General features: G+C 36.9%; 1 protein-coding gene and 1 non-coding gene across 2 annotated transcripts in view; one reads left to right on the top strand and one right to left on the bottom strand.

Moving 5' to 3' along the window:
• Positions 1-16843, bottom strand: part of LOC126248621 (potassium voltage-gated channel subfamily H member 2) — a 963280-nt gene that overhangs the window by 58142 nt on the left and 888295 nt on the right. The window lies entirely within an intron of this gene.
• On the top strand, positions 8653-8725 carry Trnat-agu (transfer RNA threonine (anticodon AGU)). Its single transcript has one exon. It is a non-coding gene; the product is annotated as a tRNA-Thr (tRNA).

The following is a 16843-nucleotide window of genomic DNA, read 5'->3' as shown; positions in this document are numbered from 1 at the left end:
CATCATTCAAAATAGCCTACTTTAGACAATCACTCTTCAGCCACATTTGACAGAATCACAGCTACTGAGGGCATATTTGCACATGTAACTATGGCTACACTTCACAATTAATGCAGCTGCAAAATTATATCATTGTACAACACATCGTTCAGGAGATATGACATCATAAAGTGAAACTGAAGATAAAATTTGCTAGAGATACAGGTGCACAAATATGTGTGAGTTATACTAAACAAATATGTGACATGTGTATAAGCAGAAAATGCACTCAGTAAAAGTCTCCTCGTAAACCCCTGAATCATTTTGAACCAAACTTGATACAAATATTACTTAGTACTTGGAAAGAAATACTCTGAGGGTAAGAACCAGAAACCTCCTATTACAGTGGGTGTGATAATGTAAAGAGAGAAGGGGAGTAGAACTGAAAGGGAAGGGGAGATGGACAGAGAAAGAAAGAGGAGGAGATGGAGAAAGAAACAAAAGAGGAGGAGATGGACAGAGAGAGGGAGGAGGATGAGATGGTCGGAGAAAGGAAAGTGAAGGAGGTGGACAGAAAGTGGGGAGGAGCAGATAGGCCGAGAGACAGGGAGGAGGAGATGGACAGAGAGAGGCAGGAGGAGGAGATAGATAGGGAAGGAGCAGATGGGCAGAGCCCCCTCCCCTCCTGCCTGCCTCCACCACCACAGTTGGGGTACCCTCTCCCAGAGATATACTACTGTCCCACCTGATGCTCCCTCAACAGAGAAGGCTGTGAGCCAGTAGATATAAAATATCACATCCCAGAGCCAAATTCATTGCCTGAAGTAGACATTTAGGAAGTTGCTGAAGTATTGCTCCAAGACAATGCTGCTGCTCAGCTGATAACCAGAGATGATTTCATCAGTTATGTGGTGTTTTCTCAGACGTGAAGTACCCACAAGGACTAGAAGATTTAATCCAACAGTGAGTCAGACAATAAAAGGCAAGGTGTTTAATAGTACCACATAAATATTTCTTGAACACAACAATGTCTATTTATGCTTTGAAGTTAATAATAGAGGCAATTTGAATATCAGAATGTTTGTTGGTGGGTTCTGCGTTCATGAAATATTGTTATTAAACTCTAAAAGAGGAGTCACTATCAGCACCAATGCATTCTCCATTAAGCTGAATAAGTTTATGTGTGACCACTGAACTGCTGTTACACATTGTGTAATCTGTGGTACTTACAACTTGAATTCACAAAAGAGGTGTACTGGTACATCAAGGAATAGATAAGTGCAAATTTACACATATATGTCAGCCTCTGACCCACCTTCACCATTTTCAACAAAAAGACCAGCTAGAAGTTCAAAATCTAACTGAGCATTCAATTTGTTAATGATACTTTAAAAATCAGATCAGGTTTCATAGCACTAAGGAAAGTCTGTCATTGTGTTGACTTGGAGACAATATTGCAGTCATATTTTGCATGCTTCCACTCACTCCTGTCCTCTGCATTGGGATTTTTGATTGATTAATCCATTTATCGGCAGTCTATTACCCTACAAAATCACACAGAAGGACATAAAATTAACATTCCTCCAGGGAGCTTGAAGTCTTTTCCCTTAGGTATTTGTAAATTTATTCTTTAATACTATTTTCTGGCTGTTAACAAAAGACATCTGCAGATAAAGAATGACACACAAAATCACAGAAAAGATATGGAAATAAAATGTGGATCAACTTTCTGTCATTGTCTAGGTTTCTGAGAAATTATTAGACAAATTTAAAGCATATCATATTAACTCCTCATTTGTATATTGCACAGATGTCTGGATCCCTGGAGAAGTAAATACAAATTTCTGTTCTTACAGCCATTAAATCAGTGACCATACACACATCTACAAGATGTGTATAAAAAGTTCAAAAAATTGTATAATAAAACTAAAATCACAGAAAATAGAAGCAAAATACTGAGACTTGTCTTCAAAGCAATCTACATTGTTGATAATTCACTTTTGACAACACTTGCAAAAGCTGCTGGAAACTGTTAGCAAAGATTTCTTTAGAAACTGATGTAAGTCAGATGTCTTTAAACATCTGAAAAACTTGAAGCAGACATCCACAAACTGTTGCCATGTTGATTGGTATCCTTCCCTAGACCAAACTAGTATCTGTAAGTATGTTCCTCTTTCATACTGGTTTGAAGGAAAGGTGAAACTTGGTCACACATGTCAAAGACACTTACACTTATTTTTATCTGTATTGCCCATCATTGATCAATAATTTTTTTGTGGCACAAACTAGGAATACATCTTCTGCTTATACAAATCTTCCCGAATGATGTCATTAACATTATCCTTGTTAATCAGCATTTCCTCTAACATTGAGCTCTACAACAGTACCCCATTCTGTGCCAGCTTCTGTTGAAATTGCTTTATGTTACCTGCCGTTATGCTTGCTGAAAGCGAAAATTTAACAAAGAACATTTTAACAACATCCCTCTCATACCAAAAGTATTTGAACCAGTTTAGATACATTTTCTATTCATAGCATCTGCACTTGAACCAGTATCACAGATATTTCCATCAACATTTCTTGAAATCTATGAAAAATGTTGACGTATATGTGTTGCTTCTATGTGGTACATCTTGGGAGAATGAGACAGCAAGGAATTGACAACACTATTCTTGATTCCTCATTCATTGATTGTCTCATTCTCCCTGTTGTGGCAATTCAAGTAACATTGCAAGCATTACATGATGAATTTAGTGGAATGTATAAGGACGTAGATGGTGCGACATACGAAAGCTTGGGTTGGTCCGGGAAGCATGCACAGATAATGCAACTGCTTGCTCTAAGCAGGAAATCTGGGTTTGAGTCCTGGTCTGGTACAAGTTTTCATATGTCAATGTTGGGTAGTAGATCTATACCTAATATAGTTGATGCCAAGGAATTTACAGTCATCAAATTAATTTCAAAGTAATAATAATCCACCAGAGCAGCTTCTTTTGTACTTTATCTACTGCTACCAGTTTTGTATGATAACTCATTCTCAAGCAGTACCGAGACACAACTGAACTATTATCAAAATTGTCTGGCATTTACTTTACACAGGTTGAACAAAAATATCAAAATATCAAAACATCAAAAACACAGGAAACCTGTTGGTTTTCAAAACAGCTTCCAGTCATCTCAGAATGGATAAATACAGGCCCTGTATGGTTTTCAGGAGACTGTTATGTAATTTTTCCTGCAAAGTACTGACTAGTTCAGATGTAATGATGATGGAGGTGGATAGTGATCACACACAATTCTCTCCAAAATGGACCACAAAGGCTCAATAAATATTGAGATTTGGTGACTGTGGTAGCCAGGGAAGATGTGACAGTTCATCCCCATGCTCACAAAATCACAGCTATGTGAACAGGGGCTCTGTGATCTTGGAACATAGTATCACCATTAGGGAACAAACATTCTACCATTGGATGTACTTGACCTTGTCACATAAACCTTGTCTGGAATGTGACTTTATGGAGCAACCGTGGGGTCTGTGGAAAATCATGATATGGCTGCCCAAATCATCTCTGAAATCCCACTACATTTCACTCTTAGGGTGTAAACTCAGCCAGAAGTTGGGAACAGTGTGAAGTGAAACTCATCCAGCCAAATGTCCAGTCCAGGTTTTATTGCTCCAGTAACATTTTTTCCCGTTATGGACATTTGCATCACTGATGTGTGCTCAATGGAATTCCACTTCGCCCTACAATTGCCAATTTAAAAATTGTTCAAAATGGTTCAAATGGCTCTGAGCACTATGGGACTTAACACCTGAGGTCATCAGTCCTCTAGAACTTAGAACTACTTAAACCTAACCAACCTAAGGACATCACACACATCCATGCCCGAGGCAGGATTTGAACCTGTGACCGTAGCGGTCTTGCAGTTCCAGAATGAAGTGCCTAGAACTGCTCCGCCACACCGGCTGGCTGCCAATTTAAAAAGCTCCCTTTGTGTAGTTTTGGTGCTGACAGGGTTTGTGAGTGTGACATTCAATTCTGCAGTTGTCCTTCTCTTATTTTTAATCACATTTCTCTTCAGTGACCTTCTGTCATGATTACACACACTTTTGTCCACATGGTAAATTACCAGACACTGTTTTCTGCTTTCTGTGTACGCAGTATAAATCTTTGAGATGGTTCCTGTTTGTTATGGACGCACCCACCATATGGGCACCAACAATTTGCCCACATTCTAATTCACTTTGCTCTGACACAATGCTCTCACAACTACACAGAAGACTGTCAAAATCCATTTTAATTTATCAAGCTGATGTGAGACAGAAATGTATTGTGTTCTGGGTACATGGCATAACAGAATGAGAGAAATTCTATGTGATCTACAGGATATGTTTCATAGTGAAATATTGGCTGTCACAGAGAAACACACTTCAGATCCAAAGAAAACAGCAAGTATAAAGTTGACATAGTTGGTCTTACAGTCTGAAAATTATTGTTGAATGAATATTTATCATGTTTGAAAGTTCCTGGCAAGTTAAAACTGTGTGGCAGATAGGGACTCAAACTTGAGACCTTTGCCTTTCAAGAGCAAGTGCTCTACTGACTGAGCCATCCAAGCACAACTGAATTTATCATTTTTGTTCTGCTTGGTCTTTTAATAATAGTTGCATCATAACTGCTGACAGTGAAGTTATCTTTTTAAATCAGCTTGTATATTATTCTATATTATAATTCAAGAAAGCATAAGTGATATTAAAGCCTAACATCATACTATAGATACACCAAAGTCCCTGGGATGTCAGAGTTACATGTAGAAATTTCTATTTTTTGACGTGTTCATACATGCATCTCTTAGTCACAGTCATGCAGTTCATTTTGTTAAGATTCTTGCATCAAATTTATATTATCTGCCTGTTTAATTTAATTACGATGAATTTGTTCCAGTAAGATTTTCCTGTCTACTTGCATACTCTGCAATGCATATGTATAAACAACTAAATATGCACAAGAGCACTTCACAGTTGACAGAAACAAGTTCAAGTCTGTTAATCAATTGAAATACCTGGAACGTTGCTACAGTTGTAATAATCAAATATCCATATATGTAAATGGGGGTCTCCAAACTACGGTCTATTTTACCACTAAAAATGAACAGTAAATCACACATTCTCTATAAACTACTGTTCTGTAAAGCAAAAGCTCCAACAATTCTGTATTCAATCAGCTGTACTGATCGCAACATATCTAGTGCCACAGTTGCCACCTGCACCACTGCCCGGGCTTCCACAATGATGCTGCAAATTCTCTGTAATGATGTTCCAAGGTCTTTTCTTTGTTGGTGCATGGTAACACTTTCCCTTACAGTATCTGTTCATGAATTATAATTTTAATTTGCCACAATTAAGGAAAACAAATTCATTAAAGATGCCTGTACTACAAATAAGAAATTATGAACCTCCATTCTAAATCTGTTTGAGTAACAATTTTTCAGAACTGAATGCATTTAACTATTCTGTATGGATTTGAGTAAGATTCAGGAATGAATCATGCTTATTAAGTGAAGTAACACTTTACAGTGTAAAATTTACAATGAAAATAAATCATACAAAATATGTACAGCACTCAGTTGTTTTTAGGAGCAATTATGATGTTTCGATCTGTAATTTTTTTCGTAGAATGTTTTTTCACAAATATAAGTAGTGCTGAAAGTGGAAAAAAATCTATGTGCAAACTTATGCAACTGGTCAAACAGTATAAAATTCATACAATCATCAATTTAAATATTTATCCTTATAAAAGTCGCTACACTGCAATTCAACCCTTTCTTTTTAAACTTCTGGGGTACGAGTTTCTATATCGGCATTAAAAGAATTTTGAAAATTTTGATAGTGATTTCAAATGAATCAAAATCTAAAAAATGAGACTCATAATTTATGTTTGAAGCACTCAAAGTTTCAATAGAGACTGATATAGTTGATACACCAAATAGCTGCTTATAATGAAGTACTCTTTATTTACGACAGTCTGTTTTGGCTTAGTCACAATTTTCAAGTACCTGCAATTACAATTTTGGTGAGAACAGGTATGAGTACCAAAACAGACCTCATAAATAAAGATTACTTATTAAAGCAGCTATTTGGTGTATCAACTATAACAATCATGTCGTTATCAGACACATATTACGCTGCTGGCTGTAAAGAAGAAAAATTTCAATAGAGAAGTCTACTGGAAGTGGAGTCTCTGAGTCCTGACTGAATATTTTACATGTATTAAAATTTGTGAAACATTTTTCATTGAATTGAGACTGCAACAAAACAACTTTTTATCAAAAGGATTAAATATGAGTGTACAAATCAGGCAGTAACTGGTTTTCTACTAATAACTTCAAATTAAGGTCATTCATATATTTAATTAAAACTGTATAGAGTGGTAACTACCATGCCCACTCACTGTTTTTAACAGCCAGAGGATGATTCCTTCATTCAAGAAAATTTTGTTGTTATTTGGAGAGCAAAAAATCGCTTCATAGCTTTCTGACAGTTAGGTCAGCGTAATACTTCATAATACAGTAAGTCATTTTCTCCACATTGCACTTGATTTATCTTTAAGGCAATTTTAATTAAATTTAATTAAGCACACAGTATCTTCACTAAGAAACTGCAGTCACAAAACACATTAGTCTCACTATATTTTGTTTTCAGAGTGCACATGTTGCCACTAACCACAAGATGGTGCTGTAGCCTACTACTGCACTTCTCTACACTCCAGGAGGCATCACTTCTATATGTTTAGCACTGTTGAAAGTAATCATAACAATATGTAAAGTGCAGTATGCACATCAGCTATCACCACGACAATGAAATGACCTGGACACTTGCCCGTAAGAAATGGTTCAAATGGCTCTGAGCACTATGGGACTTAACATCTATGGTCATCAGTTCCCTAGAACTTAGAACTACTTAAACCTATCTAACCTAAGGACATCACACAACACCCAGTCATCACGAGGCAGAGAAAATCCCTGACCCCACCGGGAATCGAACCTGGGAGCCCGGGCGCGGGAAGCGAGAACGCTACCGCACGACCACGAGCTGCGGACTGCCCGTAAGAGATGACAGACATTGCAGAGTGGAGTCCACCCCACTACCTGTGCCACAGATATCTTCAGAAACAAAAATTTATGCTTAACTCAACACTACAGTATGTTGGTATGATGAACTTGAGTATGTACAATTTTTCTTGAGCCTTGCCAGCTGTGACCTCAGGGAATGAAGAGGTAACTGCTATTACCACCAAGTGGCAAGGAATCTTACAGTGGGAAGATACCCACAGTACTGATACCATATGCATCTCATGCTATGTTGTGATCACTTGCTGTGATGGTAATGAATAACAGAAGTAAGCAGATTTTCATAAAAGTGCGTTACAATGTCCTTCACGAGTGGCATTTATTTGTAAAAGCATTTATGAAATGAAATTAAGGCCGTAGCTTGAGGCCAAACAATAAGCAGTTCACTTTGTAACAACTACTGCAGGGTCATTCAGCATCAGTTTGTGAATATTGGCAGCAGTGGTAAGCTTCAAAAACACTTCTGAACTGTACCGAGGAGTTCTGAGCAGTACTAGTGAACACAGACTTAAGAAAACTTAAGACAGACTGTAGCTAGACCTCAGCCCTTGGGATTTTGTGGAAATGTTTGGAGACCCCTGATGTAAATCAAAGAATTTCTGCTGGCTCCAGATGTCTGTATGACCTCAAAGATACATTAAAGACTGAAGCCATGTCACATGCTGTAAAAATGAAGATCTACAGTGCTGTTATATGTTCCATCGTCCTCTACAATTCAGAAAACTGAACACTAATTTAAAGGGAGATACAAAAGTTTCTAGCATTTGAAGGAAATGTGATGAAAAATCTGGGACCCCATAAGAGATGGAGATAATTGGAGAGCAAGAAAGAATAATGAAATTTATGAGATCATGAACTAGTCAATGTTTTACAATATCAAAAGAGCAAACAACTCCAATGGACAAGTCACATAATCCATATGCCAGAGACATGACTTATAAGCAAGCTTTCATTCCCACATTACAACAAAAAGACTCCTGGGTAGGCCAAGAAACAGATGGGCAGACAATATAAAGAAAGATGTGGAAGCTTTGAATGTAGTCAATTTGGAGAAAACAACATGCACAAAGCAGTGGAAACTTATTGTTGAGACACAAAGGAATTACAGACGTTGGTTGTGAGCAGGCATTGGTGGAAATCAATAGGAATAGTTGAAAATTTGTGCAAGACCCGGATTCGAATCCGAGTTCGCTGTGTACTAGGCAAATGCTTTGACCACTGAGCTGTCCAGAAACAGTGGTCATTGCAACTGTACGGACTTCACTAGCACATCTCCTGTCAGGTGCACATTCCCAACTTATTCAAACTCTTATTATGTAGTGCCCTTGCACATTATCCTCATTACTCATGGCATTTTGCTGATTCTCTGATTCTTGTAATAATTGGAGCCTGGTGTGCATCTGCATGGAAGAGATCATTGGCTGTGTGTGTGTGTGTGTGTGTGTGTGTGTGTGTGTGTGTGCTGTCTATCCTTCCAGACATGTCTGAAAGAACAGACACCATTTTGATCCAGCAGCTGTTATGCAGTTTCAATGACCACTGTGCTCAGATGGCTTAGTGGTCAGAGCATCTGCCTAGTAAGCAGGAGCCCCAGGTTCAAATCGTGGTCTGGCACAAATTTTCAACTTTCCTCATCGATTTAAATCAATGCCCACTCATAAAGTCTGTAATTTCTTTATGTCTTAATTCATAATCACTGTTGGATCAAATTGGTATCTGTTCTTTCAGACATGTCTGGAAGGACACACAGCACATATATACTTATTGACGATGCAGCACTTAGTCTACAGGGTCAGTGACCAATGGATAAAGAAAGGAAAGAATTTTTTTTCTGTCACATTAATACTGAAGGACTCATGCAGTTTATTGTTTGATAACCTGATAAATACTAATTAATGGAATGTGTGGATCCCATTGTAAACAGTGTATACAGTTATCACTTTACGTACAGTATATGTTTATTCTTAAAATCTATTCTTTACAACAGAATGCATGTGCATGTGTGACTAGTACAGTGCTTCCAACAGGCTTTCAACCATATCTTCAACAATATCTTCACAGGAGATGAACACAACAGTGTTACTTTACTCAGTTGTATTCTAAAAGAAGTTTCTGCCTCAATGGATACTTAGAAAGTGGGAAATTTGTCCTCGGCACACCTGTATACAAATTCTGAATATTTATTTAAGAGAATATTTTGATGGCCTTCACAAAAAGTCACACAAATGTAGGTCAAAATTGACGTAAAAGCTATGGTTGTCCAGGAGTTAGGAATGGAGACTGATACAGATTTGGTAGTGTTGAGAAACATTGTAGATAACAAACTAGAGGTCTAACAAAAAATTTCCACACTCAAGCTGAATTTTGAATAGCATAGTAGGATACAGTAATGGAGAAACTACCAGCAGTTAATATAGATGGAGAATAGGAAAACCAAATGAGAAATTAGTAATTGCTAGAAGCATTACTGAGACATGGGAAACCATAAATAATTTGGGATATACATGTAGATAACAGTATGCTGAAGTGTTATACAACTGAACACTTTTGAATGATTTGATATTTAATCCCACAGGTGAATTATATTCTGTGAGCCACAGAGAAAAGTGAAAATGGAACAGACACAAATGCCTAAACCTTTAAGAAAAGAAGAAAGTAATTAGTATTTATAAAGCTGTACAAGGGACATCATCCACAGGGGTGATCTGAAGAACCAAAAATTAATTATACAGTGAAGCTATTGAAATGATATGTTCACAGGTGGGTAGTTCATACACTTGAGAACTGTAATACATCTAAGGAATTTGATGTAATGTGCTAGAAAAACTAGGGTCCAAGGAAAGACAACACAAAAATGTGGAATGAACATAGGAAAGATATCTGAGTGTGTGACTACACTGGAGATAGTTCTCTAAATTGTTACTACATTCTCCAACTGCATTTATAGCTATACTGCAAACCACTGTGAAGTGCATGGTAGAGGGTGCATCCCACTGTGCAAGTTATTAGGGCTTTTCCCCATTCCATTCATATGTGGAGTGTGGAGTACAGAAATGATGATACCTCTGTGCATACTGTAATTAATGTAATCTTGTCCTCTTTATCCCTATAGGAGCAATATGTAGGGAGTTGTAGTATGTTCCTAGAGTCATCATTTAAAACCAGTACTTGTAACTTTGTTAGTACATTTTCTCAGGACAGTTTTCATCTATCTTCAAGAGTCTGTCAGTTTAGTTCTTTCATCATCTCTGTGACACTCTCCCATTTATCAAACAAACCTATGACCATTCACTCTACCCTTCTCTGTATACGTTCAATACCCCCCGCTAGTCCTATTTCGTAATGGTCCACACACTTCATCAGTATTCTAGGATGGGTCACACTAGTGATTATTAAGCAATCTTCTTTGTAGACTGATTTCATTTTCCAAGTATGATACAGATACACCAAAGTCTGCCATCTGCTTTACCCACAACAGAATGTATGTGATTGTTCCATTTCATATCCATATTGTGTGTTGCACCAGATATTTGTATGAGTTTACAGATTCCAACTATGACTCACTGGACATATATTCATAGGATACTTTTTCTGTGAAGTGCACAATTTTACATTTCTGAATATTTATACAAGTTTCCAAGCTTTGCACCACTTTGAAATCTTAACAAGTTCTGATTGAATATTTGTACAGCTTTGTTTGTACTACACTTCATTGTGGATAACTGCATCACCTGTGAAAAGTTCTGGGTTATTATTAATAACAAACAGCAAAATTAACATGCTTCCCTGAGGTACACACAAAGTTACTTCTACATCTGTTGATGACTCTCCATTCAAGATAACATGCTGCATCCTCCCTACCAAGAAACAATCAATGTAGTCACACATTTTGTTTCATATCACATATGATTGTACTTTCAATAATAAGTGTTGGTGTGATACTGAGTCAAATGCTTTCCAGATACTAAGGAATGCTGTGTCTACATGACTGCTTTGATCCAAAGCTTTCAGTTTGTCATGTGAGAAAAGTGCAAGTTGGGTTCTGCTTCATTGATGTTTTCAGAATCCTTGCTGGTTGATATGAAGGAGGTCATTCTGTTCAAGATACCTCATTATGTTTGAGCCCAGAATATGTTCTAGGATTCTACAACATATCATTGTAAAGAACACTGGATCACATTTCTGTGGATCTATTCTACTACCCTTCTTGTAGACAGGTGTGATCTGTGCTTTCTTCAGCTACTGGTCAAGGGATCTACACTAGATTATAACAGAGAGCCTGACTCAGTCAAAAACTGGTTTTAGAATCAGATGGGGATTCCATTAGGCCATGGGGCTTTGTTCAGTTCTAAAGATTTCAGCTATTTCTCAATGCCACTGACAATAATATCTATTTCACTCATCTTTTCAGCGGTGCAAGAATTAAACTGAGGATTTCTAGTTTTTCCTTTGTAAAGGAACATTTGTAAATGGAGTTAAGCATCTACACTTTTGCTTTGTTACTCTCAATTTCATTTTGGGCCTTGTCAATGAGAGATTGGCCACTAACTTTGATGCTGCTGTCAGTCTTCACATACAACAAGAATTTCTTTGAGTTTTGTGAAATATATTTCGACAATATTCTGCTATGGTAGTCATACATTGCTCTCTACATGACCAAATGTGTTTTGTTCATCATCTCTCTATCTGTAGCCCTCTGCTTGGCTTTATCCCTATTATGCAGTATACTCTGTTTCTTTAGAAGTTTCTTTATAGTTACTGTATACCATGGAGTATCTCTCTCATCATGGTCTGTGCCACTTGGTACAAATCTATCCAGTGCATGGTCAACTATTCTTTTAAACTTGAGCCATAGTTCCTCACATGTTCCTGTCCTAAGCTAAAACTTTTAGTTTCCTCATTGAGATATGACACTAAAGATCCTTTGTCTAGTTTGCTCAATATAAATCTTTCTGCTTATTTTATTTGCTCTTCGTACTTTGGTATTCAATACTGCTTTAACTAACTAACTAACTTTATGTGCCCCATGGTCACTGATACCAGTTTCAATGTGGATTTCCTCAAAGTGGCCAGGTCTGTTTGTTGTCATTAGATCTAATATATTTTCAACATGAGTGGGGTTCTGAACTATCTGTTCTACATATTTTTCAGATAACTCATTTACTAACATTTTTCACTGAAAGTCAATGTGGACATATTAGTGTGTAGATATGTTGTTGGTGTATCACATACCTGAAAGATGCACCTGAATTTCTCTGATTACCGTACATAAACGAGATATAAAGCTAAGAAGGTTAAATACTTTAGACTAACAGGCTTTAGAATAACAGTCATAGGCAAAGTTTTTTAAGGTACTGTTGAACCTTGATGGACATACATTTCTCAACTTTTTCCATATTACACTAAAATATCCACCAGACAGTAAAGTGACTTTTCTCTAGAGCAATATCAACAGTAGTAGTTGGAAGATATTTCATTTTGTACTCACTATTAGAGGATATTCTATTTGTTATTTTAATAGAGATAATTTTAACTGGCATTTTGTTTTCAGTGATTGTTTTATAAAAGTACACATGATCAGCTACTTATAATTAAAATTTAAAACAGTTCTAGAAGCAAGTTTCTCAATACTATGATAAATCAGAGGAAAAAAGAAGAGTATTGTGTCCAAATTCTGTAGGAAATGGATGCAAATATAGTTATGTATACATGAAATTAATGTTGTGTACAACACAATTATTACTGTTACTATACATGGAAATAACAACAGAAGTATACGCATAATGTATCTGTGAATTCACTATGTAAGACTGAAAATGAGTAATGATGCAAAGTATTGCTTAAGCAGTAATGGTATTTTTGTGCATTAATTAATTGACACTTCATGTTCCATAATGTATGAGCAAGGAGAACAAGTCTTATGTCCAATTCCTCCCCCACCTGTCAGTTGATTCACACTAGTCTGAGGTGGTCCCTCCACTCTCAGATAAAAGATTCCTCCAGTCCACAACTTATTGTAGAATGTACTTTAATCTCCTTTTCTATGTCCATGCAAAAACTTTTGTTCCCTTCCATTTCTCACATAAGACAGGGCTTTCGTTGATATCATAATGATTTGCTGAGTTCATGATCTCTGTCCATCAACCCCTGCCATTGTACCAAGAACATCTCTCCCTCTCCCTTCTTGTATACTTATTAAGTTTCTTCTTGCTTTTTGTTTGTAACATGCTGGATATTAAAACTCTAATCTTTCTTTATTTCTTCCTTCCTTCTAAAATGCTCTGTACAATATACTTCAAAACTAGCATTGTTTCCCAAAGTCTCCAGTCACTACCATAACAAATTATTTAGGTGCCAGTTCATTGATTTCTGCATTTCACACAATAATGTTTACTTACTTTGAGCCTTTGTGTTGCTGACAACATAATCAACTAAGTCCAATTACCTTCTTGGAATGTTGGCTGGCCAGCAGGGAGCCTAGTGACAATACAAATGACAATGCTATCCTTTCACAGAAGGTTGGTTCCTTGTCCACACATTCCAATAAATTCCATAATGAAGGGGAGCCTTCAGGGATGTGGAAGATGTACATTAATATGCAGAATCAGCACTTCTGTGAAGTATAATGACTACAAATTATGACCACTGCAAATCATCTTACACTGACAATTATGGGAATTACTTCTAGGTTATTTGATATACTGATATGTTGATGTGTATTAAGAGGAAAACCAAATTCTGAAAAACGCCACTGCTTCTCATTTTATGCCACTCAGCAGCTGTTTTTATCTAATAAATTCTATAAAGCATTTTTGTAACTTTACACAGAATACAATCAGCTCTTTCTATATATCGGAAAAGTCAAGATCTGTTTAACACAACATTGATGCTATGTGAAATTTACATGCCAAATTCTAAATATTATGATAAGTTGCAAGAGTGGGTAACAGGGTATTCTTCTACCTCACTTTTGAACATAAGAGGAAGTTGAAGTTCCTGCCTGATGCATCCTGCCAACTTGTTAAGAGATTTTTGCATCAGAATATAAAACTCCATTCTGAACCTTAGATAGAGTTGCATAGTCTAATTGAAAATTATATTTATATCTAGTTCTGTTGTTGTGAATTGTACAGTTCGTCTTACATTCACTCTTTTTGCTGATCACAGATACCATTAGGAAGAATATGTATTGGTATGAAACTGTAAGAATCCCTATGTCTGTGATCAGCTTTCTGGAGAATGTTTGGTTATCAACTTAACATATTATTTGTATTGCATGCTTCTGTTGGGTAGACACTGTTTTGACCCTGTATGCATTGCCCCAATGATAATGCCACATGACACCAGGTGGTTACAGTTAAAGTGCAGCTACTCACAAAGGTCAAGTGTGGGCTGTAATTATCATACGGCAGTGAAACTTGGTAGATATGCTAATGCTTTAATGCAGAACCAATTTACACTGGAAAAAAATTAGTTCCATTTCTGCATTTTCAGTCACCATGTTCAAATCTGGCACTGTGAATGCAAGAAAGATGTATACAAATGTTTCCATATATAATGGATTAGGAATGGGACATACACAGAAAAGATACAAGTTAGAAGTGCATAATTTTGATTTTATTATTAACTGTTATTATTAACTGTTATTATGAGCACCAGAGATAAAGAAGAGATGGTGCATCTGTAAAATGATGTCATCAACAGTTGCTCCCTGCAGTTCTGGAGAAATCTGAGAAACATGTTAATGTATACTGACCTTCAGACGAGGTAGAGACTGCATATGGGTAAATGCATTCATTTAGATTTCCCCAGAGCCAAAAGTCTCATGGATTCTGATCAGGTGATCTTACAGGTCATGCATCTCAAAAACCTCTGAAAATAGCACATTCATGGAAGGTTGCCTTAGGCAGATCTTTCACTGGGTGAGCAACATGATCTGGTACCCCATATTGCATGAAAACAGTGGTTTCCACACAGTTGCACACTTCCAAAGCAGGAATCACATGCTGAACAAGAAAGTCTTGATAACATGCAGACATCACAGTACATCTCACAAGTGCTCAGGTGCTCTGCATGTATTCTCTTCAACAAAGAATGGACCAAGAATAAAGGTACTTGTGAATCCATACCACACAGTAACGTACAGTGACTGCGATGGCTCTTCATGCACAACACATGGTTTCACAGTACCCCACACTTGGCAGTTCTGTGTATTCAGTGCACCGTGTATATAAATCATACCTCATCACTCCATAGAATATTGCCTGGCCACATGTCAACATGATGTGGGTCAGAAACCAAAGAGCAAATTAAGAACATTGCTCAGGATCATGAGGTTTCAGTTGCTGGACCATCTGAATCTTGTACAGGTACTTGTGTAAAACAGACTGCAAGACTTTCTGTACTGTTGACCATGGGACAGACAATTCTCATGACACTACATGAGTGCTATTACTACCTGGAGCATGTGCTGCACGGTCAGTTACAGCAACAGCAATGTCATCAATAACTTCCACTGGGATAGCATGCTTTGTTCCTCCAGGTGCCACATCAAGCTCACCCATGATTTCGAATTTCATTATCATCTTCTTTAAACTATTTAATGACATTATGTCCCTCCTTAGGGCTTTCAGTCAGCAACACACTCTCAATGCAACACTGTAATTGCTGCCATTCACATAAAACAGTTTCACTAACATCATATAGTCTCTCTTCTTGACAGCCACACTGTTCACTCATGTTATGGATTGTCAAATGCCAGTGTGGATGGCATACCATCATACTAACAGTGTACAGTGCCAGATTTGCACCTGGTGGCCAAATTTTGAACTAATTTTTTCCAGTTTTGATCGGTTTTGCATTAAAATATTAGTGTATGTGCCAAGTTCTGCTACCACACAGTAATTACAGCCTACACTGGACCTCTGTGACTACCTATACCTTAATTGTAACCACCCAATATTATCGAGCAAAAGTATGTAAAGAGCACCCATTCTGCAGGTCAACATGATGAGAGAGATTTCTAAGTCCAAATAAGGCAGCTTAACACTTTAAACTACATACATCTCTGATTGTAGAGGATGTACCAATCCTTTAAAATGGAATTACTTTGTATATGTTGTGACTGAGTAACAAAGGAATACACATGAATGCATAATGACGATTCAGTTACTGTTTGGACCTAATTTGTAACATATGTGGTAGTATAACAGATGTGGAGTGGCCTCTAGGTACAGTTAATCACAGAATTCTTCCAGAATGAGTCATAAAAATGGATGAATTATAGAGCAACAACAACATACAACATAATTCTGTTGTCTTCTTTATTGTTTCACAATTTGATAGAATTTTTGGTCATTGGTTTGTATAGTATAACAAACAAATTTAAATAGGGCAAAAATAGTTTTGCTAAATCTTTGAATAACTGATTTTAGTCCCATCAACTAATTATGAGTTATGAGTCAATACACAGCACCATTAATTTATGTAGTACTGAATTCACTGTTGACCTAGAAGGAAATTTAACCAGAGGGGAAATAACGATAGTTTATTACCAAAATGCAATTGTAAAAATCTTGAGGAGAGTATCACATTCAGAGGAAGTACTGCTGAAGATGATGAAGCCTAGATGTACAAGCAAAATTGGTGAATGAGAGCTAAATCCTACATCACAGATATGAGATTATTTTCTTCCTATTATTGAAGAAAATGTACTCCAAATAAACATTATAAC

The sequence above is a fragment of the Schistocerca nitens genome, chromosome 3, assembly GCF_023898315.1.
Source record: "Schistocerca nitens isolate TAMUIC-IGC-003100 chromosome 3, iqSchNite1.1, whole genome shotgun sequence".
NCBI classification, from domain to species: domain Eukaryota; kingdom Metazoa; phylum Arthropoda; class Insecta; order Orthoptera; family Acrididae; genus Schistocerca; species Schistocerca nitens.
This window is presented reverse-complemented; position numbering and strand designations above follow the sequence as displayed.